Source organism: Tamandua tetradactyla, chromosome 26, assembly GCF_023851605.1.
Source record: "Tamandua tetradactyla isolate mTamTet1 chromosome 26, mTamTet1.pri, whole genome shotgun sequence".
NCBI classification, from domain to species: Eukaryota; Metazoa; Chordata; class Mammalia; order Pilosa; family Myrmecophagidae; genus Tamandua; species Tamandua tetradactyla.
Window position 1 is genome coordinate 11,689,063 of NC_135352.1, and position 27,671 is coordinate 11,716,733.

The 27,671-nt window shown below is 37.7% G+C and overlaps 1 protein-coding gene and 1 pseudogene across 1 annotated transcript in view; one reads left to right on the forward strand and one right to left on the reverse strand.

Annotated features, from left to right (window-relative positions):
• Window positions 1-27,671, reverse strand: part of NRG1 (neuregulin 1) — a 1,096,123-nt gene that overhangs the window by 1,025,255 nt on the left and 43,197 nt on the right. The window lies entirely within an intron of this gene.
• Window positions 1,912-4,270, forward strand: LOC143669665 (WW domain-binding protein 11 pseudogene; annotated as a pseudogene).

Sequence of the window (27,671 nt, forward strand, 5' to 3'; positions counted from 1 at the left end):
ATTAAAAGAAATGAAAAGGATTATTTTAGTCAGTTCTATGCAAAAAAAAAATTGTAAACCTGGATAAAATATATAATTTTCTCAGAAATATACTTTACCAAATCTGATCCCAGAGGAGCTACAAAACTAAATAGTTTGATATCTATTTCTATAGATACTATAGAACCTATTTCTATAGAATCTAGAAATAGTATCTATTTCTAATAGCATACTATTTGATAGATTCCTAAAGATGAAATAGGAAAATGTATCAATTAGCTAACACTCCAAAATCTCCAGGCCCTGGAATTTTTGCAGGGGAATTCTACCACATGTTTAAAGAATACGAAATTCCAATATTTTAAAACAATTCTAGAATATAGAAAAAAACAAAGACTTTCATTCTTTCTATAAAGAAAGTGCAGCATTCATACCAAAACCTAATAAAGATTATACAAATAAAAAATGACTAAAAGAATACAGGGCAATGGATGATATTGTCCATATTTTAAAACTTCAACTTCTGTGTGAGACCAAAGTGAGAGATGTTTATTTGCTTCAAAATTTATATTTTGGGTAATGCATTACCTAATTTAACTTGTATGGTCAGTTTAGTTGAACACCATAAGTACATGGAATCTTGAGTAGGGTGTGAGATCTTTTTGGTTTGTCCAGGTTAGTGTGATGCCCCAATATATCACAGAGTAATTTGGGCAGTGAATTAAAGAACTATTTGCAAAGTCCCCTTGGGGGATTGGGGGAGAATGGAGGAAATATTCAATTTCCCCATCTCGGAGAATTTCTGATATTCTCACAAACAATGGAGACAACCAAATCAGTAGGTTGAGTGCTTGACTTTGGAGTTTGCCCCTATGAAACTTATTCCTGTAAAGAATAAGCTAAGCCTTCTTAAAACTATACCTAATAATCACCGCCAGAGAACCTCTTTTGTTGCTCACATTTGGCCTCTCTCTCTAAGCCAACTCAGCAGGTGAACTCACTGACCTCACCCCTATGTGAGACATGACTCCCAGGGGTGTAAATCTCCCTGGCAACGTGGGACAGAACTCCTGGGATGAGCCAGAAGCTGGCATCATGGGATTGAAAAAGCCTTCTTGACCAAAAGGGGTAAGAGAGAAATGAGACAAAAAAAAATTTCAGTCTGGGAGAGTTCAAATTGAGTCAAGAGGTTATCCAGAGGTTATTCTTATACATTATATAGATATCCCCTTTTAGTTTATGGTATATTGGAGTGGCTAGAGGGAAGTACCTGAAACTAATGAGTTGTATTCCAGTAGTCTTGATTTTTGAAGACAACTGTACAACAATACAACCTGTACAATGTGATTGTGAAAAACTTATGTCTGATGTTCCTTTTATCCAGAGTCTGGACAGATGAGTAAAAAAATATGGAAAAAAAATAAATAAATAATGGGGGGGATAGGAGTGAAATAAAATTGGGTAGATTGAAATGCTAGTGGTCAATGAGAGGGAGGGGTAAGAGGTATGGAATGTATGAGTTTTTTCTTTTTTCTTTTTATTTCTGTTTCTGTAGTGATGCAAATGTTCTAAAAATGATCGTGCTGATGAATATACAACTACGTGATGATATCATGAGCCATTAATTATACACCATATATGAACTGTATGTATGTGAAGATTTGTCACTAAAAATATTTTTTTAAAAAACTGAAAAATCTTACATGTAAATATCAACAGAAAACTCCCAGTACTCTAAAAGAATGATACATTAAGATCAAATGTGGGAGCTTTCGATATGGTGGTGGTTGAGTGGCTAATTGAGGGTTGAAGTCCCCTGTGAAGTAAAAGAAGCCAAGAATCTCCTATACCCCATTTCTAGGAGTCCCTGAAACTCGGCAGAAGTGTTGCCTTTTTTTTTTAATGAACTAGTGAACAATACAGATTTTAAACATGGGACAGAGATCAATATCATCCATCAAGAATGGAAAATTTATGAACCCCACAGACCAGGCCTGAAACAAAGCTCAGAAGAGAGAATTAAAGAAGAACAAAAAGCAGCACCTGATGGTACGAGCTGCAGTTTTGAAGATGAAGGATCCCAAGCACATTATCGGGGATGTGGAGAAATGAGATGAAATGGAGTTTAACCCCATGCAACAGCCCCCATTGAATGAGAAGATGCTGAAAGATCAACACGAAAGCTGCGTGAAACCTCTGAACATATTCTACAACTCTATGAAAAAAAGAATCCAAATTTTACAAAGAATCGAGAAAGCTAGAAGTAGAATAGGAACAAAGGAGGGTTCAACTTTGTCAATATTTTGATGCTGTCAAGAATGGTCAGCCAGTAGAAGGTGAGAGTATTCCTTTGCCAGATATGCCTCATGCTCCTTCCAACATCTTGATCCAGGACATCCCACTTCCTGGTGCCCAGCCACCTCCCATCTTTAAAAAGACTGCAGCCTATGGACCTCCAACTTGGGCATTCTCTATACTTCCTCTTCTTGGACACGGTGTTCCATGTTTGCCCCCTTGCAGAAAACCTCCTTGTCCTCTCCCTGATCCACCTCCTCCTCAAGTCTCGTAGATGTATGGCTGTAAAGTGGGCTCTGCCCTAGATCTTCATTCTTGCAGGTGAGAAGAAGATATGTATATAGTCCTCAACTTGCCCAGTGAGGTCACAATGATGATGTTTCCAGCACCAATGAGAATGATGGCTATCCTGAGGACATGGGTCAGGATAAACATGATGACAGCACTGAAGACCGTGACACTGACAGATCAGATGGTGAAAGTGAGGGAGATGAATTTGTGCTGTGACGATAGTGAGAAAGACAACAATGAAGAAAAAAGTCAGGTCTCAGCATACAGTTTGAGATATGCCTGGAAAATCAAGGGAAAAAAAAGAAGAACAAGTAGGAATTGATTCCTTTTCAAGCCATGATGCTTCTAATGGCAAGTCAGAAATCCCAGAAGAGCGACGAGAAGTAGACGAATTTTCAGAGGATGATGATGAAGATGAGTCTGATGATTCTGAAGCAGAAAAGCAGTCACAAGAACTGCATAAAAAAGAATCTCTTTCAGATGGCACATCTACAGCTTCTTCACAGCAGTAGGCTCCTCCACAGCTGTTCCTCCTTCTCAGATACAAGCACCTGCCATGCCAGGACCACCTCCTCTTGGACCTCTTGGCATCACTTTTATGGTCACCTGAGACCACCTGGAATGCCAGGACTCCAAGGCTTTTACCCTGACTTCTACCTCCAGAACTACCACCAGGCTGACCCCCGGCCCTACCCCAGGTCCACCTCCAGGCCTTCCCCTGGCCCTCCTCCTTGGGGTCCTCAACCGAGGCTATCTCCCCCCACATCTCCAGGTTTCTCTCCACCTCATTCTGGTACAATTTGCCCACTTTTGATGCTTCCACTTGGACTTGCCCCACCTGGGTTTTCCCACCAGCTCCCTTGACAAACCCAGGGGTTTTAAGTGTCCCCACCCAATACGATTCAGTGACCCCAGGTGGGTGATACGAGTGCAGCCACCATTTAGAAGAAAGTCACAGCAACCATCAGTGCCAAGGAACAGATTGCTAATCCCAAGGTGGAGATTATTCGGTTTGTGGCCACTGCACTGAGGGTTCATCAGGAGAATAAAGGTGCTACTGCTAGCCCCCAGAGAAAGTCAGAGGATGATTCGGCTGCACTGCTTGCCAAAGCAGCCCCCAAATCTGGTCCTTCTGTTCCTGTCTCAGTACAAACTAAGGACGATGTGTATGAAGCTTTCAGGAAAGAGATGGAGGGGTTACTGTGACAGCTTTTGATGCCATAACAAACTCCTGTTCACATCAGTGGTTCACGGAGAAAAAGACTCTTGTTAAGATTAGGTGAAAGAGCTACTTCCACTGTCAGGGTATTTTCGAATTTCAGTGCAAAGAATACCCTGAAGTTTAGCCTTAGTCAAAAGTTAGTGCATATAAGAAGGGGTATTTCATTCAGAATAGATTGATTGTTGAAGCAGTGCTGCTAACATCCACTGGCTTTCAAATCACCATTTCCACCCCATTTCTTTCCCTTCTCCAATTCTTCTGAAGCGTGATCAGGGGGATCTCAGTTACTTAGTTTATTTTCACACTCCTCTCTTGTATGCTGTTGGCACTGGAGTAGAGATTTCTGAGTCACCGGTTTACTTCATCCCATCTTGGTTTTTGTGTCTGAGTTATTTTAAATATTTTCTTGTAAATATTTTGCAATATTTCACTTGTAGTGAAATGGATCACAATGTCATTTCCTAATACAAAGCAGGCTTCGTGGGAAGAAAATGTACAAGTCTTTCATTAAAAGTAATTCCCACTGACAAACTTTGAGTGTTTCATGGAAAAATTAATAAACATTCTACATCAACAAAAACAAACAAACAAAAAGATCAAGTGTGAGTTATTCCAGGGAACACCAAGGTGGTCAGATATTATATAACTATTCATTTAATGTACATATGGGGAGACAAACCACATAATAATCTCCACAGATGAAAAAAAGGCCTTTGACAAAAAAAAAATCACACTTGAAAAAATCACTCAAAGATAGGAACAAATATGATAATAGTAATAAAGGGTTAAGTGGTATATAACAACAGACCCAACAACACAAAAAATAAAATGGTTTAAGGAACAAATATGCTTATTTTTCCTTCTCAAGTAACAAACTGAAGTGGGTACTCCAGGCCAGACAGTAGTAGTCTGGTTCCAGGTAGTTGTTCTAAGACCCAGATTCCTTCAATCTTGGGCTTTGCCATCCCTTGAAGCCTTGTCATCCACAGAATTGAGGCTGGGTTTCCACCACTTCTGGGTTCCTGCCAGCAAGAAGGGAAAAGAAAGGGTATGGAAGAAATGGCATATGTCACCTTTACTTACATTGGTGAGAACTTGACCACATATTAATTCCATGGCCACACTTAAATGCAAGGGGTCTGAGAAATGCATGTTTTAAAGAGTGCTTGTCCTTAAGAAATTCATGTCCACATGTCCAGCTGCAACTCTGTTACCCCACAGAGAACTACTCCTTAACCTAGTAAAATGTATCTAACTTAGACTAAAAGCCATTATGATACTTCAAGGTAAAATACTAGAACATTCCCATAAAATCAGAAACAAGACAAAGGTGCCCACAATCACTGATATTGTTTAAGACTGTATCTAGGTTCAACACAAAGCAACTAGACAAGAAATAAAAATATTAGAGCTAGGCAAAACTAGAAAGGGAGAAATAAAAGAATCATTTGTAGCAGAAATTACAATATACTTTAAAAATGCAAAATGATGAACTGAAAAACTTGAAATCAACGCATAAAAAAACTAGAAATCAACGTATAAAAAACAATTTTTAAAAATTCAACAGTAGTAACAAAAAGACATACTACCAAGGAATAAAAAAAATGTGCAAGACTAGGAAAAAAGAGATTTAAAGCACTTGTGGAGGAAACCAATGAAAACTTGCACACATCTTAAGAACAAATTTAATCATAAAGATAGCAATCCTAATAGAAATACCAACAGTTTGAATGAAGTAAGTCATTTAAATGAAGTAAGTTTATAAAGAAAAAATAAGGAAATAATATCCACAAAATCTCTGTAAGAGAAGAGCAAGTGGTTTAGCATCTTTAGATATGAAAGTTAGTTTTAAAAGTTTAGATATTAAAATATATTATAAATGCTCAAAAAGTATCAGAGACTGCTGAACTAATGACATAGAATGGAAAATACAAAACTGTGCCACAATATTCAGCAGAATTTAGTTTATGATAAGAGAACCATCTCACGTAACTGGAAAAAAAGATGGACCATTCAATAATTGAGATGCTCTCTGATTAAAAATAAACAATTCCAAACAAATCAAAGATTTAAGCAAATGGTTCCATGTTCAACCAGCAGTTTGCAAGTGGCTGTGCCAAAATGGTGGAGGAGGAGGTGCCAGAGGGCATGACTGGGGTGGGGTAGGGGAGCAAGGAAGCCTCTGCTGCTGCAAATCTTTGTGCATCGGAATAAGTTGCCCATGGAGAGCTTCTGGAGCCTGATGGAAGGCAAGACAGTAGTGATCGTCTTTAAGAAGTCCTAGAATCTTTCCACGTCATTGGACTTGACAAGGGGATGGGGTTGTTCTGCACTGGAAGTGAAAGGTGGCTAAAGGAAAGAACATGCAAAGCAGAGATCAAAAGGAGACAGGTCCTATGATTGTGGAGGTCATGCCAAGGAAAGCAAGCCCAAGAAGCACCACTTCTACCAGAGCATCTGCTAAATGGTAGTTTCATGTCCACTCAGTGCCCAGCAGGGCCCTAGCTCCCAGGGAAATCTAGCCCATTTTCAGAACGAAGAAGAAGAGATGATATCTACAGTCCTTTCTGCTCCCAGATGCCCAGAACTGAGCCACAGTCAGGGGGGAGTCTGGGGTGGGGGGAGGTCAAGGAGGAGGCTGGGGGGTGGGTAAGCCTTTAGCTATCAGAAAGTTTCAAGAAGTGGGCACCAATCAGCACAGTGGAGAAAGTGATGCAGGGAGAGGAGGAGGCAGCAGGCCAGGGTCCACAGAAACAACCCCCCTCTTCCTCCAACCAAATGCAAGCGAGGGCTTCCAAGAGAAATACCCATAAAATCTGCATGCTTTTTCTGAGGATCCATCCCAGAATCTCCAGCCCTTTGAAAGTGACCTGGAAAGGAAAGTTGTTTTCCTTTTAAAGTAGGAAATATAATAGTATTTCCATACTGGAGTGAAAAGACTAAGCACGAGAACAGATTGATGGACCCAACCCAGGAGCCATTACATTTGTGGGAGGGAATCTTTTGTAGGCGGGGCAGGGTTTTTCCATGTCTTGTCTCCTCACAATCCCTTCTTGGGACCAGGTGCTGAGAACTGTCCCAAGCAATATATTATGATGATAGACAAAAGGGGTGGGTGGTATAATAGCTACAGGTCTCCAACTCGTAAACTTATCCCACCCCAATCTGGGCCAATACGATTATTTATTTGCTCTCTTGGATAACCGCAACTTGGGTCCCACTTTTTCCGGGATGCCAACTGCACTAGCTGTGTGTGAATGACGTTATCTTGTATATTTTAATTTTTTTTGGTTAATATATTCTGATTTTGTATTTTATTTATATTTAAATCTAAGGCCTTCATTCCTGCACTGTGTTCTCAGGTAAATAAGCAATCTAAGGCATTAGTCAGCAGCAACTCCAGGGCTGCACAGCAAGAATACCTGTTTGCTTTTGTTGTCTCAGCACCACAAAGAACGAGAATGTAGAGCGTATTATCGACTGAACTACCTCATTTTAACAATTAGAGCTGACATTTTGGGCATAGAGTCCTTGTGGTATCTCTCCACCTTGAAAGAGCTTCAGGGATTTAACTGGATTGCCCAGTGACTTGATCTCCTCCTACTGGAAAACTGGAAATTAGTCTAAATAAGAAGAGGGTGGAGAAAGGTTAGGAGAGGGTAGGCCAGGTAAAAGCCAAGCTTAGGTGAGGTTATCTTTATGTGTAATAAAGGATTCCTGTTCCAAACTTCTTAGTGCCAAGGCACCGGACTTGCTTCACAGACCAGATCCATGCTTCACTGACCAGAGTAGGCCTACCGTGGACAGTGTGTGTGTATCTGTCTGTCCAAGGATGGATGGATGAAGCAAAAACTAAAATCTTCAACCTTTCATAATTCTGAACTTTTCCATCTTGGCTTCCAGAGAGACCATAATGCAAAGGCTTCTTTGTGGTGCCAGGAGCCAGTGTCCTGCCCTGCTGCAATAGTGATTATAGTGTCGTGGTAGCTAATAGAGAAAGGTGGTGGGGGGGGGGGGGCGGGGGTTGCAGGATCACTGCTGGCCTACCTCACTGTGTTGAAATGGGGCAAATGTAATGCGATGCACTGGGTGACTGTGTTTCATCCTGGGTTCTTTTCTCCTTCAAAACTGCCCCCCTTCTAGTTATTGTATTTGTCTGGGCACTGTAGAATTTCAATGGTTGCTGATTTGATGATTGCTGGGTGGCCTAGTTTGTTGTGATATAATACATTGGTCTTTTTCCATATACTTTGGGGGTTTATATTTTTGCAAACCTCTCTTTTGGTATTGAAAGAAAAGTAGCCAAAGCATCTTTGAAAGAAGATTCTGCATCAAGTGAAAGGACCTGAACCCTATCCATGGGGCTTCTCTTCTTGAAGTGGGAATCTTGAATCATCACTTCTTGTGCTCTCCTTTCCCTGATTCCTATTTTCAACTAGATCTTTTGTCCTGAAAACTTGACTCCTACTGTACCCATTCTTCAGTCCCCCCTCCTCAACCCCCCCATACACACTTAATTCCTGCGATGTTTCCACAACGCTTGAATGATTTGTTCAAAAACCCCGAAGAATCTAGAAACACCACACCCATTGTTCCCAAACTTTCTGAGTCAAGAACATCCCTTGATGTGCTTTGTGCCACTTAACGCTGCTACATTCGTGTCGACCAAACCAACCTGATCTCCATTCCTAGAGTAGAAAGAAGCAATGAGGTTGGGGGCTTCCATGAAGAAAGTGGGGGTGGGAGACCAAGAAAGGAAAAGTTAATCTATATTCAAGTCACTCAGGAACTTCCACGCAGGAGCAAAAGGCATATGTCCAAGTGGCCACTAGGAGATGGAAAAGTGTAATAAGAGACCAAAGCTAGGTGTGGAATCTTGAATTTTGGGGGTAGAGAAGGAGGGTAGGAAAGCATGTATTTTTCTGTTCTTTCCTTGATCCCTTCCTCTCATTCCTGGACTAGGAATCTGAGCCTTCTTGGACTTTGATGACTTGATCACGAGGGTATGTTTATTTGAGGTTGATATCATTGTAATGGTTACTTTCTTTTCCTTCTGCTATCTTTCTGCAACACACACTGACCCTTTCCCCTTCCCATCTTCTCCCAGGGAAGACACGATGAATAAACTGACTTACTAGTACCAAATATATTTATATATATATTTTAGTAGTATAAAAACAATATAAAAGTGCTAGAAAAATAGAGAAATCCTTTATAATCAGGGAGTAGGGAAGCCCTTTCTAGCTATGACTCAAAATTAAAAGCCATAAAAGAAAAAAATTATTTTTACCTAGAGTAAATCAATCAATTCTGCATGACAAAAACAAAAGCAAAAGCAAAAGCAAAAGCAAAAAAAAAAAAAAAAACATGATAATCAAAGTCCAAAGACCAATGGGATAATAAAGAAACACGTTTTTAACTTTTACCACAGAAAAAAGTGGCATGTATAGGGAGTCTCTAAAACTCAATTTTAAAAAGACTAATGATAAAATTAGGGGAAAATATGAATGGTTACAGAAAAAGAAATATTACTTAAATACATGAAAAGACAATTTACCTCACACATACTAAGACAAGCACAAGTTAAAATTTCACTAATATATTATTTTTTAATTTATCATATTGGCAAGGGTGAAAATGCACTCTTTTGATAAGGCTGAAGGGAAATGAGCCATCTCAAATACATGTGGTGAGACCACAAATTAATACAATCCCCAAATTTGGCAATTTGGCAAAAAATTTAAATACTTATACTCTCTCTCTTTTTTTTTTCCTTTGCATGGGCAGGCTCCAGGAATTGAATGTGAGTCTCTGGCATCATGGCAGCCAAGAATTCTGCCACTGAGCCACCACTGCACCACCCAATACTTACATTCTTTGACCTAGCAATTCCACTTCCGGGAATTTATCACACAATATGAAATCATGTACATACACAATTATTCATTTATTCATTTCAGTATTATTTGTAATGTCAAAAGACTGGAAACATACCAAATGAATAAAGAAATTGTTAAATACGGTATTTCCCATGCGATGAAATATTATACAGCTATGAAAAAGAATTTAGAAGGATAAGAAAGATCTGTGTGGTTACATTGTACTCTATCCAAGATAAGCCATATTAAGTGAAAAAATCAAGGGAACAATGTTTGTAAAATATGCTACCTACCTTTTATGTAAAAAAGTGGGTGAAATAAAAATCTGTGTTGTCTTAGCTTGTATATGCACCTTTGGAGGAAGACATAAGAAAATACTAACAGTCATTTTTAGTGGGAGGAGACTAAATGGAACTGGGAAGATGGGAACAGCATAGGAAGTAGACTTTTTACTGTACACTCATTTATTCTTTCAGACCTTTGAACCAGGTGAATGAACTATTCGCGCAAAACACTCAATAAATTTAATGGTGAAATTTTAACTTTAATTTACTAATCTTGTTCTAAAGAATGTAAAAGGATGTAAGAAATTACAAACCCAACTTAACCTATAAGATGTACTTAAACTCAGTCATCAGACATGAAACAAGGAATTGCTTTTCTTTTTTATTATTTGTGAGGCTCATAAAGTTGTTATGAAATTATTTTTATTTTGTCATTAGCTCATCTCCTTTATTAAGTATTTTTTTCTAAAAAGACAGAATATTAATACACAGAGAATTAGCAAGTGAAAAGTGGGTGGAAAGTATTTTTATTGCTCACAAGGTAGGTCAAAATCCTAACTCCCTAATTATCACTCTTTGGTAAAGAATAATTGGGAAGAATGCCAGGAATTCAAATAAAGACTAGAGAAAAAAAAATTCTCTCAGCTGAGAAACAGTGGGGCTTGATAGCTTTTCAATGATTTTATTCATCAAAATAGAATCATCTTGTCACAACATTAATTTTCTATAATTTGCTTGCAGAAAGCATGGAACACAGGCTTTCTCCACAAATTACTATTTTCTAACTCTCATCACATCTCTTGTCCTACAGGGGTAAAGTGGGGTGAGTAGTGGGGGGAGGTGGGGAGAAGGAGGATGAAAGAGCCATGGAAAGACTACATTTTAAAAGTTAAGACCATCTTTTGCTCTTAATCTTTTGGATTTGTGCTCCTTGTATAGCTGCATGTTCAGTGCAATATGTGTGGATTTTATTGACAATTACTTTAAGGCCTTATCTTCAAACAACGAACCAGAAATACGTATCTATTTATGGTTAGTCTGGAAAAGTAATCAGGATTTTATCTGAAAGATGGAATCACATTAATTTTCTAAAAAATTGAAAAGATTCATGAGTGTTAATAGTGTGTTTTTAAGACTTGGACCAAAAAAAAGCAAAAAAACAGTGTTAATTGTTAAAAAGAAAAAGAAAAAAAAATCAACATTTGAGTAGGTATCATTTAAAAACATCACATCACCACACACCTTACTGCATCCTTACTATTCAAATGACAGATGTTCTACTTATTTGGAGGTTATTTAATAACATTCTGAACTATCCAGAACATGGAAAGAATTCAGAAGTAAGCATATAATAAAGGTATATTAGCAGGTTAAAAAAAACATGGCACCCCAAACTCATCCCTTTATTCATATGAGAGTTCCTTAGACCTAATTCAAAGTCTATTTTTTACTTAAATTAAATATTTTGCTGAAGTTTTACCATTCTACAACCAATTGAAAGATTACCTTAGAAAAGAAAATTCTTCTAGTTAGACACTGATACAGCAGTAAGGACATTAAAAATCAGAATATACTACAATCTCAAAACGCATAGTCTGGGCCCATTTAATTAGAGAAAACAGTCCTTAAAACCTCATCTGTCCAGTAAAAATCACTGTATTATTCATATTATGCATAAATTATCTAATAAGGATTAAACATTTTCTTCTTAAACAGAATAACATCTATTTTACGTAGTATAGATGAAAGAGAGAGAATTCAATAAATTGGTAATTTTTTTTTTACTTAAAACTTTAAGAACATAGAATTCCTAAAATAATTTTCTACATATAGAGACAATCAGATCTAACAATTTGGCTGGACCTGTTTAGGAAGAATGGGCATCTTAAATCAAGAAACCAGTTTGCGGGCGGGCCATGGTGGCTCAGCAGGCAGCAATGCCTACCTGCGATGCCAGAGGACCCAGGTTCAATTCCCGGTGCCTGCCCATGTAAATGAAAAAAAAAGAAAGAAATCAGTTTGCCTAAAACTTTGTGAGTTGGTGAGGAAGTCATTGGACTGGCTAAAGCAAAGTTGTAACCATTAAGAAGACTTGGTAAGTAATTTTACTAAGGTAGGAACAGTAAAGTGAGGCCCTTGATTCCTGGCACAGCAAGTAGGAATCAAAGAAGATTTTGGATAAAAGAATTAGAATTCTGTGGAGGGAGGGAGAGAGTGTTTAAGGAAAATTAACTAAGCAACATTTTGTATACTGGACTAGAGCAGGAAATACTAAAAGCAAGGAAATAATCTATCCCTTTTCTTGATTTTATGGCAATAAGCTAAGAATGCAAATATCTGACTGTGAAAAATTCATTGATGATGTCTGTCTCAAAGTCAGATTCCAAACAGAAAGAAAAAAATGACTAGAAGATAAGAGATTGCTACATATATTCTCAGCCCACTGCCTTATCTATTTTAGGTTTAGAAGCAAATTTCTTGTAATCCTCTGGGAATATGGACATAAAGTAGAGGATAATGGTTGCTTTACTACCTCCCTATATGCTTATCAACTATGTACGAATGGTACATATATTTAAGTAAGACCGTCTTAATTCATTTTAAATGATGCAACTGTCCAATAAATTGCTTGAAACTTTTTAAAACCTCCAGTGTTCCATAAAAATGAAAGTCTTTTCAGAATAATTGAAACCAGTAATGTGAAACAAATGCAGTTCCTTGATAAATTCAGTTTTAAGAAGCTTTAATTTATGTGCTGAATTTTTTAATTGAGCCCAATTTCAGCAGAGACGTGTTTATTTTAATTGTTGGCCTTTATTTTGCATCATGTTTATTTATACTTACACTCCACTGAGAAGTCAAAGAGGAGAAGAGGCTCACTTATCTTGACCATTATAAATTCTGGCTTAGAAATAAACATCTGCTCCTTTCCAATTTTCTACATAAAATGGGCAAAATCCATACGTTCCAAATGAGGGCTATAGACACAATATATATTGCTTCTGGAAAAGTTACAGAATTGCAGCAGACACTATGCAAGAGAGCTCCTATAACATAATATGCATGCCTCTTAAAAATTAACTAAGGTTCTTATATGCATTTTTAATTAAACTGTATTGATCGAAAGAATATAACACATTGGTACCCAAATGTACTTACTAAGTACGCTTATGAATTTTGAACTTTTCTCATTGCTTTATTGAAATTCATAAAAGACATGAATCTGTTCTACAAGACCACAACATTCTGCTGGAAAAGCATAAAAACAGCCTGGACCCATCTATATTGGATGCTATATAAACAACTTGACAAATAATGAGACTACACAATGAGCATTTCCTCCAGTGATACCCTTTGAAGGAGAGCAACCAAAACTTTGAGAGTTTGAAAGTTATATCTGTTGAGTCATTATAAGGGGTAACGTTCATCTCCTGTGAATATCTTAAGAAAAGTGAATTCTGAGAGAATTTGATCCCTGTTATAAACTTTTTTATTTCTTTAAATAATAGCAACAATCATCAAGGTACTGGTATGTGTATTTGTATTCATCCGAATCATGAACTTATAGAATCTGGGTAGCAACGGCCACAAACCAATAAATAATATGATTGAAAACATCTACAAATTGGGAATAGTTAATGCAAAGATGTAAGACTGAGATGATACCCACACATGCTGAAAATCTGCAAGCATATTTTGCTCTGGGGCATTTAACTTAATTTGTTTCTTCTTCAGTCTATGTTTTCCAGTATTACCCAATTGCCATGTAGCAGTATCTAACTGTGTTGTAGGTGATACTTGTGATTGCAGGAGATGGTGTTATTTTAATTTTCTTTATTTTTTATTTTATTAGAGAAGTTGTAGGTTAACAGAAAGATCTTGCAGAAAAATAGAGTACCCATACCTTTTAAGAACAATCATGTATATAATTTCAGTAGTGTTAGTTATATTTACAATGTTGTGCTACTATCACCCCCATCCATTACCAAAACTCTTTCACCACCCCAAATAGAAATTCTGTACCAATTAACTCCCCATTCACTATCCCCACTCTGGTCCCTGAAAAACTGTAGTCAAATTTCTCACTCTGTGAATTTGCTTATTATAATTATTTCATATTAGTGAGATCAAACAACATTTGCCACTCTATGTCTGACTTGTTTCATTCAACATGATGTCATCAAGGTTCATCCATGTTGTCGCATATATCAGAACTTCACATTCCTTTTTATGACTGCATAATATTCCATTGAATGTATGTACATTTTGTTTATCCAGTCATTGGCGGATGAACCCTTGGGTTGCTTCCATTTTGGGCAATTGTGAATAATGCTGCTATGAACATCAGTGTGCAAATATCTGTTCGAGTCCCTGCTTTCAACTCTTTGGGTGCAGACCTAGAAGTGGGATTTCTACATCATGTGGTAATTCTATACTGACAAACCACTAATTTGTCTTCCACAGCAGCTGCACCATTTTATATTGCTGCCAGCAATGAATGAGTATTCCGATTTCTCTTTGTCCTTTCTAACACACATTATTTTCCATTTTTAAATAAAAGCATTCTAGTGGCTGTGAAATGGTATCTTGTTGTGGTTTTGATTCGTATGTCCCCTAGTGGCTAATGATGTTGAGCATCCTTTCATGTGCTTTTTATCCATTTGCATACATTTGTTGGAGAAATATCTATTCAAGGTTTTTACCCATTTTTTAAATGGGGTGTTTGAGTTTTTATTGTTGAGTTATAGAATTTCTTTATAAATTCTGGGTACTAAGCTCTTATCAGGCATGTAGTTTCCAAATATTTTCTTCCATACTTAGGGTTGTCTTTTTACTTTTATGGTAAGTCCTTTGATATGCAAAAGTTTTTAATTTTGATGATTATTCCATTAATCTATTTTTTTTCTTTTCTTGCTCATGTTTTTGGTGTAAAGTCTAGGAAACTCCTCTGGGTCTTGCTCACCCTTCTTCCCTCAGAACTTGCCCTCCAGGCAAAAGCATCTTGGGTCAGTAAAGCAGTTATAGATACAAGTAAGTCAAACCACTTAGGCCAAAGTTTACCTGCTTTAAGTCCTACACAGACACCCAGGAGATGGAAAAAGTCTAATTACTAGGGAATAGATGGGGTATTCAAATTCCTGTAAACAAGGCAACTACTAATGCCACTAGCAAGCACAATCCCATGACAAGCACAAGACACAGGATCAGAAAAGATAGGGAGGACCCTGCACTTTGCATTAGCCTCTGGCCAACATTCTTGGCTAGAGGACTGAACTCTGAAGAAGAAGCACTGACCAAAGCAAAGCCATTTTGCAAAGACTACGCATGCATGTTTCAAAATATTATGCACCCCAGAAAACCATGTTTTAATCCTGGTCCAATTCTGTGGAAGCAGCTGTTTCTTTTAATCCTGATTCAATACTATAGGATGGAAATTTCTGATGAGATTATATCCACAGAAGTGTGGTAGCCCCAATTGTGTCTGTGAACTTTTGATTAGATGGAGATGTGACTCCACCCATTCCAGGTGGGTCTTGATTCGTTTACTGGAATTCTTTAAAAGAGGAAACATTTTGGAGAAGACTCAGAAATAACAGAAACCTTAGAGCTGACAGAACAGAAGCCTCAGAGCCAACAGAAACGTCACAGCAGAGCTGACACAGATGTAGATGCATGGAGAACAGAGACATGGATGTTTGCAGATGCTTGCAGTGCAGCAGACATTGCCATGAGATGATAGGCAATCCAGAACCTGGAGAAAGCTTGTGAAGCCAAGAGATGAAAGCCAGCCCTGGAGAAGCAAAATGAGGACCCCCCACAGGAAGAGAGGCTGAAAGCAACAGAGCCCAGGAGTAAGGGACAAGTGAGCCTTCCCAGCTGACAGAGGTGTTCTAGATGCATCAGTCTTTCTTGAATCAAGATATCTTTCCCTGGATGCCTTTGTTTGGACATTTTTATAGGCTTAGAACTGTAAACTTGTAACTTAATAAATTCTCCTTTTTAAAAGCTTCCCAGTTCTAATATATTTCAATCTGGCAGCTTACTAGCCAGAACACAATGAAGGGTGCTTTTTGCATTGATTTGTTTGGTTTTGTTAGCTCCTGGTACTCGAGGAAATATCTCTCATAGCATCAGCTACATATAAACTCAAGTAACAGACAGATCAAGGACTAAATCCCTGAGTTAACACTTTAAAATATTAAAATGTACAGTTTGCAACAAAAAACAAGACAAACAAAGAAACAGGACCTGAAGGCTCATCCAAAGAAAGAGGATAAAAATACAGGAAACACCAATGAAGAAGTCTGGACTGTGGGTATCTTGGATAAAGGCTTTAAAAAAATGATTCTGAATAAGCTCAAGAACATGAAAGAAAATACAGAGAAAGAACTAAAGGATCAGTGAAAACAGTGAATGAAAAATATGAGATAGACATTTTTAAAAGGAACCAAACAGAACTATTAAAACTGAAGACCAGAATAATTGAAATGAAAAACTCTCTGGAGGTTTCCAACAGCAGACTGCAATTGGCAGAAGACAGAATCAGCAATCTCAAAGACAAGACAATTGAAATGAGTCAAACTGAGGAGGAAAAAAAGGATTAGAACAAACTAAAGCAGCTTAAGAGACCTGAGTGATACCATTAAGCACACCAATGGTATGCTTGAAAGAAAGAAAGCAGCAGAGGTAGAAGAGGTAGAAGAAAGAAAGCAGCAGAAAGAATATTCAAAGAAATGATGACTGAAAACTTGCCAAAGTTTGCAGAGGATGTGAATATGCACATCCAAGGAGCCAAGGCACATCGTAGTCAAAACGTTAAAGACAAAGGAAAAGGAGAACATTTTGAAAGCCGCAAGAAAAAAGCAACATGTTATATACAAAGGAATTTCAATAAGAGTAAGTGCCAATTTCTTATGGGAAACTATGGAGTCACGAAAACACTGGCAAGAAATACTCAAAGTCCTGAGAGAAAATTTCCAACCAAGAATTTTATATTCATCAAGTCTTTCAGAAATGAGGGAAAGATTAAAACATTTTCACATAAACAAAAGCTGAAGGAGTTTGTCACCACTAGACCTGTCCTGCAGGCAATGCTACAAGAAGGTCTTCACATTGAAAAGGAGGGACACTACAAAACGGACGGAAGCAACAGAAAGAAAGATCTTTGGTAAAGGTATGGGTAACTACGTCAGTCCTATTGCATTGTGTTTTTTTGGTAGGTAACTCCACTTTTTCCTTCTTAAAGACTTAAAAATATAAATGCATAAATAGTAATGATAAATCTAGGAGAGGGCATTTTTGCTTTAGAAAGTATCAGATTTGTAACAGGTAAGCATGATGGAGAACTAAAAAGCATGCTTTAATAGAACCAGCTAACTTGATGGACACTAACAGCCAGTGAGAAGCCTAAAGCAAGATTTATCCCCAACTATTTAAATTCCTAAATATTGATTGAACAGTGCAAGATCCAATCACAGATTAGTAAAGAGTTCGGGGGGCGGGGAACAACAGAGAATATCCTCTATGGCGGTAATTTTCCAACTTGACCATGCATCAGAATCACCTGGTGAGTGTTAAAACAGATTCCAGACCCCAATGCCTATGATTCTATTTCAGTAGATTGGATGGGGATTAGAAGCTTACATTTCTAGTAAGCTAACAGTTGATACCCGTGCTGCTGCTCTGAGGAACACACTTTGAGAACCACTGCCCAGCAATCAGTGAATATGAATCTACATTTTACTAGATCCCCAGGTGATTCACGTGCACATTAAAGTTTGAGAAGCACTAATATAGGGAATAAATAAATAGAAATTTATTTAAACAGTTTCCCACCACTTGTTCTGTGACAGGGATAAGGAGTTGGGAATAAAGGGGTAAGCATCTTCAAAAGAAACCAGATATTAAAATTATACTCTCTGCCACAAAACAGCCCCTTTTGGTCACCTTGCTCACTTTCCTCAATGAAATATCACTCTCTCCTTCCCTTATCCAACTGTCCATCCTTACAGTACTCCTACATTGACCTATGGGTCACAAGAAGGCAGAGGCTCCATTTGAACTTTATATTTATATGCCCTGGATTTCCTGGAAAAATACAGATGCACACAATTTGCTCTGTTCACCAAAAATTATATTGCTATTAAGCAAGTAATTCAGTTTAAATATATATGTTTATAAAACTTTTCATACAAATAAATTCACAGCTCAGAAAACTAATCCTTTATCAGATTGATTTGGGATTTGGAAAGAACAAGAGTGAGTAACGGCAACATGTTAGCATTGTAGGATCACCTTAAGTCTCAGAGGTAAGGGAAGGAAAGACAGCCTTTCACTAGTTGTGTTGTATGTAATTTTATGTTATATGCAATTATTTGGACTAGATCAAGTATACCCTCAAAATAAGTCACAAATGCCATCACTACATTTGAAGAGTCTCTCCAAAGGATGAAATGGAAGATATGAATACATCAAGCCTTTGGCAATGGCAAAATGCCTGAATTCACATGATTGATCATTGTTCCTACTTGCTGATTCATTCTACTATAGGTTCAGAAGCCCCAGCAGGAAAACAGCTTGTCTATTATAAGCTACAGAGAGAAAAGAAAAGCCCTAAGTTCAATCACAAACTGCAGAAATGTGTTATGAACTATCAAATTTATCCCATTTTACCACAATAATCTGTCTCCCCTTGCCTTACTTATTCACAGCTGCTCCATAGACCTCATCCTCCCAATTATTTCTTTTACCAATTCTAAAACTTAATGCATAAATGAGTAGATTTCAGGTCTACAAAGTACCAGGAACAAAGATGGAAAGCATAGAATGAGATTGTGCTTAGTCTCATTTTTTCTGAGAAATTTAGAAAAATTTCTGGAAGGGAACACTGGACAGAAAGCTAAACCAAAGTTCTAACATCAGTTTCTCTACCTGGAAACAATTCACTTGACCTCCATCATTTCATTTCTTTCCAAATGAATACTTCTATATATAGAAGTCCATGATGATAAGGGGTATCCATGCTTTTGAAAAGCCAGAGAAATAGTCGGCTGGCAGCAAATGGGAAGGAGCAATATTGGAAAAGCTAAAGAGCTGTAGTTCCATGAGCTTCAAACAAACCTCCTAATCCCAGATTAGACTTTGGTATACTGGGCTGCCCACAAATTAGGAAAATTTAGTAAGGTTTATTCCTGTGGGCAGTCATCCTAAAACTTATATAACCAAAAGTTTTTCACAAATACCATACAAGCACTGAAATCAGAATTTCCATGAGCATCAGGGAATAAAATACCATCTAAAGGGGTGCATGGTGGTTCAGTGATAGAATCGTTACCTTCCATGTGGAAGACCTGGCTTCGATTCCCAGACCTTGCACCCAAAAAACGAACAAACAAAAATATCTAGAGGCTTCTACTAACACCCAAATGTCTATAACTTATATGGAAAGTGAGAGAACTCTTGCTCTCATTTGCTCGACATTCTACAGATTTTTCTTACAGGCAAATAAGAAAAGCTCTCTTTTGTAAAGAGACCTTGGTCATTTCATGCATAAGCATCTGTGAGAGCACCTGCACAGGGCCTCATTCTTTGATGAAAGAATTCAGGGCATTTATATGAAAAGAACTGCCTACATCAATCATATTGGATAGTTGCAGTATGTGTGTTTAAAGAAGGTAAAGAGTAGGAAACTAGAGGGAGTGTTTTGTTCATTTATTTCTAAAGAGTCAAAGAAACCTTACAGAAATGGGTATCTGTCATTTGCTTTGCCAGCATCCACATCTACTTCTGTAACACCCACATTTTTTATTTGGGAACTACCTCTGCCTTGGTAAATGGACCCAAATCTTGAGTCCCGGAGTCCTTTTTCCTTTAAGAATTATAAGTCTCCACATACAATTAAAATTGGTAATTAAAATCTGAAAGCATAAAATGCCCTTTTCTTATTTTTGCTTTGGGGATTCTCTTATAAAACTAATGGACTCGAAAGCTGCAAAAAGCTTTGAAGAACACACCCCTCAGAAGAAAGGATTAAGCATGACATGCAAACATCATGGTCTATAGAGTTTAAGAAAATAGCCAGAGTTTCTGTCTAAGCATCAGGAAGAAATCACAGATAGGGAAGGGAAAAGAAAAAACAGAGAAATAGCAAAATGTGGTCATCCAAGCAGTAGCGTATTTCTTAATATCAGAGCCCTGAGTTTCATTCAGGTGGCCAGGCTAAAGAGTTACATTTCCAAGCTTCCTTGTATGGAGGCATAGTCATGTGATACATGTTGGCCAATTATTTGTAAGAACAAGTAATGCAAAGATTTCCAAAAGGGCTCTGTAAAGAGGTCCAATTGAATGAAATGAAGATGTTTGATTAGACATTGACTTATTCTGAGAACTCGGGTAATAGAGAAAAAAGTTCTATAACTCAGCACCCCCTTCCAGTCATCAAGCAACGCAAGGAATATACATCAGATATGAACTGCTTGCAAATGCAAAAAATAAATAAGAAAAAATCTTGTCAATAAAAAATACTCTAGAAAAACATGCTCTTAATCTTAATCCATTCCTGTGGATATGAACCCATAGTAAATAGCACCTTTTGATGAGGCTACGTCAGTTAAAGTATGGCCTAACTGAATCAGATTGGGTTTTAATCCAGATTACGAGAGTCCTTCATAGAGTTAAAGTCAAAGGGTATGCCACAGAGCACAGCCAGAAGCCAGAAGACTACAGTACAAGAAAAAAGAAAAGACATCACCATATGCACTGCCATATGAGGAAAAGCCCAGTAATCCCAAAGATCACCAGCCAGTCAGAAGAAATCAATCCCAAGAGGAAGCAAGCAATCAAGTCTCAGTAAATTCCTACTGTTAAACCAAGCCTTTGTATGGTACTTGTTTTAGCAGTCAGGAATTTAAAGCCCCCATACTCTATAGTTTATATCACAGTCATTACAATGATGGCAGTCTGTAGGACCTACCCAAAAAGAAGAGTAGTTCTTCGGAATTTAAAACAGTTGTTCAGAGGATTTAGTAATAATTTGTGCTTTCACCATATCTAGTTGTCTGCAATTCTTTTATTCTTGGTCCTAAAAGTCAAACCTAGGGCTTCATAATAAAGATTTTTAGGATTGTGTGGTAAAAATAAGGAATACATATTAATATTAAGGGTGAAGTTTTCTGTATCTTCTTTTCATCTCTAGGTGACATGCTATTTAGCAAGTTTTTGGAGAAAAAGGTGTATTGCTTCCTAACAGTTTCTATTTGACTAAAGCAGAGACCCATACTAACATATTATATTTTATTTTTGTTACTTCCAAATACTATACATCAGGATCCTCGTGAAAACTTTTACAACACCCAGCATAATACCTTCAGGAAGCTGGCACTCAATAAATATTTGTTAAAGTGATTTGAACATACAAACACATTAGCTCAACCTGATACAAAGTTAGCCTAAGGGTTCTTCACTGGAAGAAAGGAAGAGGGGAAAAAACGCATTGAAGATTCTCTTTTTGACCCTGAACCAGATTTTTAATATGTTCCTTTTTGCCAAGTGAAAGGATATAGCCTCGTTGGCTAAAAATGCGTTCTCCCCTACATCACCAGCATCCTATAAATGGCCATAAATCACAATTGGACCTTGTCATGAAAGAAACCGTGTATGTCAGCTTGAGCTTGTCTGACTTATAATACAGCTGCAAGGGTAAAATCAAACAATCGATATTTAAGTGTTTGGGAAAAAACTGGTGTTATACAGAGGCAAAAATAATACTAGGGAAAGACAATTATAAACATATATACCTTATTGTATCAGAAGACCCTGGACTGGAACTCAGGATAAGATTACTCTGTCTTAGCAACCATTCAAGAGAGTTCACCTATATCTGATGAAAACATAATCCCAGAGCACTATAGTAGTAGTGCCAGCATATGAAAATTACTTTGGGCTGCATCTACTTTTCGTACCAGGAAGTCTTAAAATCCAAATTGTTGAGAAGACTATTCCAAATTAGGAAGAAATGGAATTCAGGATGACTCTTTAATATGCAGGCACAACATATCTTGTATTTCTCTACTGGATACATTCATAACAATTTTCAGAAACCAAATAAATTGCAGAAGGGACATAGGTACCATTTGCTAATGCTTACCTGTAAAGCCTTCTGAAAACCCTAGAAGACTTGCAGACTCCCATATCAATTCCTTGGGATTAGACACATTGCAAAGAACTGCAAGTAGCTGAAGCACAGAAGAAAATTCCTCCAAAACTAACGTCTCTGCTTTCCTGACCCAACTTCTCTTCTGAGCAAAAAGAGGCCCTTTCACTTATCAAAGTAATTCTCAATCAACAATCCTTTTTTTTTTCTTCTTTTTTGCATGGGCAGGCACCGGGAAACGAACCCTGGTCTCTGGCACAGCAGGCAAGAACTCTGCCTGCTGAGCCACCGTGGCCCACCCTCTATCAACCATACATTTAAAAATCTGTATTTTCACAACTGTTAATAGTTGGTAGATAGATAGTACAGACTAGAAACTGACTTGGAATTAATTATGGGATCACAAGAAAGGTTCTGAAATGTTCACTTTTTGAAACTGGAGTTTCTACAAAATCCTAAGATAGTCATTATAGCTTTACTAATTAAGATGGGTAACCCAACACACAACTAGACTACAAATATCTGTAACAGATGTTTTCTTTGAGAAAGAAATTGAAACTACTGAAGTTTTACCAGCTGCAGGATGTCAGATGCATTTATAGAAGCAGTGGTCTCCCAAGGCTCGATATGCAAGGAAAAATCTCCCCTAAGTCCACACAATAAACAAAATGGCATATACACCTTCTATTTCAGAACACCTTAACTTTTGGATAAATGTCCTTGAATTTTGGCTTGAATTTATTTCACAACCAATAGCTCACCAGAGGAAACTTCAAAGAGTTGGATTCTGTTAGTTAAAACCCTAAATCCACAGCTCAAAGTCACTCTGTCTGGTTAATTGAACATTTCTTATAACTAACGGGAATTAAATCTGATTACACTAGAAGCCCTGCCTAGACTATCATTAGATTATTTGTATTATGTGAAATGATTTTCATACTGGCTAGAGTATAATATAGAAAACGGTGCATGGGAATTAAATCTGATTACACTATAAGCCCTGCCTACACTATCATTAGATTATTTGTATTATGTGAAATGATTTTCATACTGGCTAGAGTATAATATAGAAAATGGTGCACCCTTCCTATCTATCATATATTCATGGGTATGTGCTCACTGAGGGATAGTGTGGTACAGCGGTAGGAGCTGCCCTAGAGTTGGGGAACAGGTCCAGTCCCAGCTCTGCCACTATTCTGCTGAAAACCTTGGTCAAAAAATTAGACCTAGCTAATGTGGTTGCTATTAGAATTAAATGAAATAATGCATGTGCTCTGCATAAGCAGTAATGGGTACCCAAGACCCACCAATTCCACTGGTTTTGATCTGAACATCAGGCATGGTTTTAGATCTGACACCCCAATGCAGTGAGGACTGTGGAAACAGTCATCACACTTGCTGTCTTCCCTTCTAGTCTGGAAAATCCATTAGGGCCCGTATTTTCTTTTTTCTAGTATATCGGCATATCATCTGAGCCAGCATAGAGTTTGACTCATAGTAAGTATCAATGAATAAATACCTGTTGAATGATAAATTATCTTCAAATCCTTACAATTAATTACTCTGTGCATCAAGTAATACTTTTACCACTTTATACTTAAATGGACTGAAAAATGAGATAAACAGCATTTATAAAACCAGATGGTTGGTGCCTTCCGACTCTATAATCTCAAGATTGTCACAGTTTGCAATGGTTTATCTTTCCTAAATAATTACATCTTACACACAATACTTATTTACATTTAATAATAACAAGATATATTTCCAGACTACAAAATCTACTTTCTACTCCCTTATCTTTTAGAAACATAAAATATTTGAGCTGAAAAAAATATGATGATTTGTTTATAGGAAAGCTTTATTCTCACATATACATGGAAACTATCTAAATTTGCTTATTCTTAAGAAATTCTCCCAACCAATTTTGCCAACTGGAAATTTCATACACATTTCCCAAAATAAAAAGCTAGGTAAACAAGTAAGAGTGGCAGTGTGCTTGAGTGAAGCTGTTACGTACCCAGAAAAGGCCATGTTCTTTTAATCCATTCTTGTTGGTATAGACCTATTGTGAGTGAGAACTTTTGACTAGGGTGTTTCAATTGAAATGTGACCCACACAATTCAAAGTGGGTCTCAATCCTTTAGTGGAATCCTTTATGAAGATAAAAGGCAGAAAAGGCCATGAGAACTTAGAGAAAGAAACATCCAGAAAGCTTGGAAAAAAAGGTCCGAGTGGTGTGAAGACAGGACCCACAGAAGTTCAAAGAGGAGGACACAGGAATCAGCTGAAAGCAAAGGGACCAGGGAATGAATGACAAGCAGACACTGGCTGTGAGCCTTGCCATCTGACAGAGGAACCCTGGATGCCAGCAGCCTGTCTTCAGAGTCCAGGTATCATCCTGTTGAGATCTTAACTGGGACAAACTTTCATGGCCTTAGAACTGTAAATCTGCAAGTTAATAAATCCTGTTGTAAAATCCAATCCACTTCTGGTATATTGCATTCCAGCAGCTTTAAAGAGATGGAAACAGCCAAAATGTCCATCAACAGAAGAATGGCTAAACAAACTGTGGTATATACATACGATGGAATATTATGCAGCTTTAAGACAGGATAAACTTATGAAGCATGTAATAACATGGATGGACCTAGAGAACATTATGCTGAGTAAGTCCAGCCAAAAACTAAAGGACAAATACTGTATGGTCCCACTGATGTGAACGGACATTCAAGAATAAACTTGGAATATGTCATTGGTAACAGAGTCCAGCAGGAGTTAGAAACAGGGTAAGATAATGGGTAATTGGAGCTGAAGGGATACAGACTGTGCAACAGGACTAGATACAAAAACTCAAAAATGGACAGCACGATAATACCTAATTGTAAAGTAATCATGTTAAAACACTGAATGAAGCTGCATCTGAGCTATAGGTTTTTTTTTTTACTATTATTATTACTTTTATTTCTTTTCTCTATATTAACATTCTATATCTTTTTCTGTTGTGTTGCTAGTTCTTCTAAACCGATGCAAATGTACTAAGAAACGATGATCATGCATCTATGTGATGATGTTAAGAACTACTGATTGCATATGTAGAATGGTATGATTTCTAAATGTTGGGTTAATTTTTTTTTCCGTTAATTAATAAAAAAAAATTTAAAAAAAAATATGGAGATTGGGTGCATGGGTGGTTCAGTGGTAGAGTGCTCGCATTCAATTCCTGGGCCATGCGCCACCACCACCACCAACAACAACCTCCCCCTGCAAAAAAAAAACAAACAAAAAACCCAAACATGGAAGCAATCATTTCCCTACAATATTCCTTTAACAAAATGTGGGCTATTTTGCTTAAGGAACATCAAGGTAACCATGCCTAGTATCTTTCAGAGAATTACTGTAGCCCCCTAGCCCAGGGCACTAAGAGGAACGGGCTAAGATTAGATGCAATAAGTGTCACCAGGGCCCTTTGGCTCTGATTCATTATTTTCAGATACCCCCTTCAAAATTGCCCCACATAGACCTCCTGTAACAAAAAGAACTTTCCTAGTCCACGAATTTATGTTTACAAAATGCACTCATCATAGTCTTCCTTAGAAGATATGTTCCCAAATTTACCATCTAATCTTGCTCATCCCCTCTCCAAAACCAGCCTCTCCCTTACCACTAAGTCTTCTCTGCTTGAGCAATGTACAGATACCCGGCAGGCGATAATTCCACCACTGACTCACCAATGTATAGATATTTGGGCACTGAGCAGATGTTACATTCTGTGACATCAAAAGGATCTCATAGATCTGCTTAACAATTTGACAATTTAATAATTTTCGGGATTCTGAGGTGTTGCAACCAAAGTCATAAAGCTTTTAGCGGCTACACCAGAATGTAGACTCAGGTCTGACTTCACATCTAATGCTGTTTCTGGTATACACAGTGATTTTTAAGAGAGAGAGAAAGATGATTTATAAATGAGGCATCATCATAGTTCATAGAATATATATTTCATTGCACCTTGCTGCACACATGCCTCAAAATACAGAGTGATGTACTCTGAAAATGGGTCCATTTACAACTGGAGAGTCTTGACACATATCAGTTACTGACCATATTATTAATACCTACAAGCATCTAATTCTCAAGTTAGCCAATAACAGCCTCCTTCTCCCTCCAGGGGAGCCAGAAATGAATATGTTCAATAAAGGATTTCTATAGGAAAGCAGTCCCTGCCTCAGACAGCACCTACAATAAACATGTTGATGAGCAAACACAGTATCAGAAAAACATATTGTGAGTCTTAGAAACAGCATATGCCTCATTTCATGGGGGTTGCTATGGTGCTAGGCATTCCTTTTTTTTATTGCATTTCAGAGCTAGAACTATAAAATGAAGGTCTATAAACAGCACATAACACAATAAACAACAGCATCAACTTCTGCACCCTTATTGTAAATGGTTTCCCTGGGCTTTAATCGAAAATGCAAATTTTTATGCCTTTTGGGTTTTCTCAAATGCTTGGAGACAAATTCAAGTCCAAGGATGATTTCTGTACTTACCATCTCAAAGCTCAAAGATGACAGGATTCACCTATCATAAATCAAGTGCCTCCAACCCACAGAAGTGAACGAGATACTTCCTACTCTCCAGGACCACTAGACTACAAGACGAGGTGCAACAACGAAGTTCCTGAATGAAGCACGCCACACACAAAGGGATGGAGTTGTGGCACCATCACTGCCCCATCTGTTCTATTCTCAAGTTGATAAATATTGCTACTTGCCTGGTCTATTCTTTAATAAATCCCCCTCTTAACAAAGGTAGTAAGAGAGAAGTGAGAGCTTTGATTTAGACACCAGCAAGGTCTAGAGACAGGCTGCTTTGAAAGCCTGTCCCCAAACCAGAATAAAACATGAAGCAATAACACACTTCATATCATTTCTCTGAGACTAGATATATAACAGATCTTGGGTGACTGTCCAACCCAAGTTATTTCTTAAGGGAATCTTAAAACTGTCATACAAAACTGAGGTTTCTGGTTTAAGACAAGGTTTACTGTGAAAGAAAAGTATTAAAGTATTATTAAAATGCTGTTTCCTACTCACATTGCAACCCTTGGCATATGCTTCACTTCTTGCTTCCGCCACCTACGCCTACTTCTCTCCTTATTAAACTTACACACAGCCCGACAAGGAACTATTTACTCCCTTCTTCTTGATGGGTCCAGCCCAATATAACCAAACGTAACTCATTTTTGAAGTTTTTTTTTTAGTTTTTTTTTTTTTAACATGGGCAGGCACCGGGACTCGAACCCAGGTTTCGGGCATGGCAGGCGAGAACTCTGCCACTGAGCCACCGTGGCCTACCCCGTAACTCATTTTTAAAGGTTAGTGGACTATTACTCAATTTTTTGAATTTGTCCTGTTCTTTGAAATCTCATCCATATAAAGCGGCTAAGATTGCGAGTTGCTATCCTTCTACTCTCAAGCTTATAGATACTGCTGTTTTCCTAGTCTATTCTTTAATAAATCCCCCTCTTAACAAAGGTAGTAAGAGAGAAGTGAGAGCTTCAATTACAT